Source organism: Stegostoma tigrinum, chromosome 44 (assembly GCF_030684315.1).
Source record: "Stegostoma tigrinum isolate sSteTig4 chromosome 44, sSteTig4.hap1, whole genome shotgun sequence".
Taxonomy (NCBI): domain Eukaryota; kingdom Metazoa; phylum Chordata; class Chondrichthyes; order Orectolobiformes; family Stegostomatidae; genus Stegostoma; species Stegostoma tigrinum.
Window position 1 is genome coordinate 2,380,516 of NC_081397.1, and position 2,061 is coordinate 2,382,576.

Genomic DNA, 2,061 nt, shown 5'->3' on the forward strand with positions numbered 1-2,061 from the left:
TCGACAATTTGCTTCCCAGTTAGAGAAAGTAAAGAATTACCTCAACACCAGGCATTTGTGAACTGCAGGTATCAGTTGCTGAACGCTTTCACACTCAATACTGTAGGATTCCAAATCATGTTCCCTTATTTCATCACAGAGTATATGAGATGAGACAGGACTACATACTCAACTGGTTTCAGGTCCAACCCACAAAACGTAAGGATTTCTGCAGAACCAAGTACAATCTGAGCCAATGCTTTTTTCTGAATCTCAAACAAAAGGTGCAACATAATCAGAAGGCTCCTTTCATCGGTTTTGACTTGCTGTGTTACCAATGTGAATTTCAAACTTTCTCCTTCACGCAGTGAACCTCTCAACAGATTGGAGCAACCAGAAAAATCTCCAGGCTGCCCGTGAGAAGGAGAGGCCAGCAATAACATGCAGAAATATCACAAATCAACTGTATTCTTCACTGAGACTCTGGGTATTCACAGGATATGGATACGGGAATACATCAAGAGAAGCTATAAACTCTTGGATGGTGAGATGTGGGAATGTGTAAACCAGACTGTGGAAAGAACCAATTCTCTCAAAACGGTTCATCATAAATCCAGACAGGAAATGGGAAAGTTGCAAATCGTACTCGACCTCCATCACGAGACAAACAATCTTCTTCTCAAAGACTGCTGTGAAGGCCATCTCACCACGTTTCAGTGACATATTGTGGGGGATTTTAAATCTCTCGGCCATGGTGTCTCAGAACGTTGTAAATAAAGTGGGAATAGAGTTGGGTGATGGCCTTGGGAACTCCCTGTCACATTGTGTGAAGAAGGGATGCACTGACAGACCAAGGGCCCAGCAGGACAGAGGAATATCACTCGTGGTATAGAGGGTCTCGTTCTCTTCCACGTGTTTGTGAACAGCTGCTGCCACCGTCTGAACTTCCAAAAGCATGTTGAAATATTCCTTGTATGTGTCACCTAGAATCCCTAGGATCTCAGCCTTTTCCAACAACCGTAATGCAGTGGAACGGGTAGTCACTGGCACTGAACATCCTGGGAACAGATTGTGCTGGATTAAACCATAAGCAATGTCACACACTTCACACCGGCATTCGGGATCTGTTCACACAAACTCAGGTTCTGTATTTCTCCGTCTTGGCAAATTCTATAGTCTCCTTAAACAATTCATACTGTCAAATATAAACAGCAGCCTCTCTGGATTCTTCCAGTGCCCTCCCAGAATATTCCCAAATTAAGGATCGTGGCCAACTATCAGACTCCTCAGGCTTATTTTTAGTTCATAGCGCTCAAATACCTGATTTTAAAACTGAAAACAAACTGTGGGTATATTTTTGCAGTTTCCCAGTCATAAACAATCTTCATACCATTGTTGTTTTTCCATTCCCTTGGACACCAATCACTGCTGCCGGACTCCCAGATATGGAATTTCTCTGCCAAAAACAATTGAGCAGATTGTATATTTTCCAGTTCTCCCTGGAGATGTTTCTCTCCCCTCTCTTCATGGTCTCAGCCTCTTATCAGCAGTTCATGTTGTATAACTGCCTGGCCTCGTACATTTGAGATGAGCATTAATGCAGCGCATCGATCACCCAGCTGGAAAATCTTTACCTTATGAGGATAGTTCTCACTTTCAGTTTTTCTGCTCGTATCCAGAGTGTGTCTTTGTATTTCTGTTCAACACCTTCAACTGGAACAGAGAGAAAGTGATTCTCCATGTCAGCTGTCCTCTCATCACAAATTCCTCAGTAACATTTCATGGTTTAGTATTTACTGTTGAGTAATTGTTGAAGATTTTGTTCAGAGCTTCAGTTAATTTATCTCCAGTTCAATTTTGGAAAATACTTGAAAATGGAAAATGATCAAGAAATGTTTCAATATTTAGCTGATTTTAATTTTTACACATCAAGAACATTTCAGAATGGCCAACGTTCTCAGAAACTTGGAACATTCTTGAAGAGGCAGACACAGTTGATGTAGAAAGTGTATTTTGCCTGTCTGTTGGACTTCAAGTAAGGGAGCACAGCCTCAGAATTAAAGACAAACATTCAGATCAGGA

General features: G+C 41.6%; 1 pseudogene; it reads right to left on the reverse strand.

Moving 5' to 3' along the window:
- Positions 1–438: 438 nt before the first annotated feature.
- Positions 439–1,720, reverse strand: LOC132206890 (NACHT, LRR and PYD domains-containing protein 3-like; annotated as a pseudogene).
- Positions 1,721–2,061: the final 341 nt, after the last annotated feature.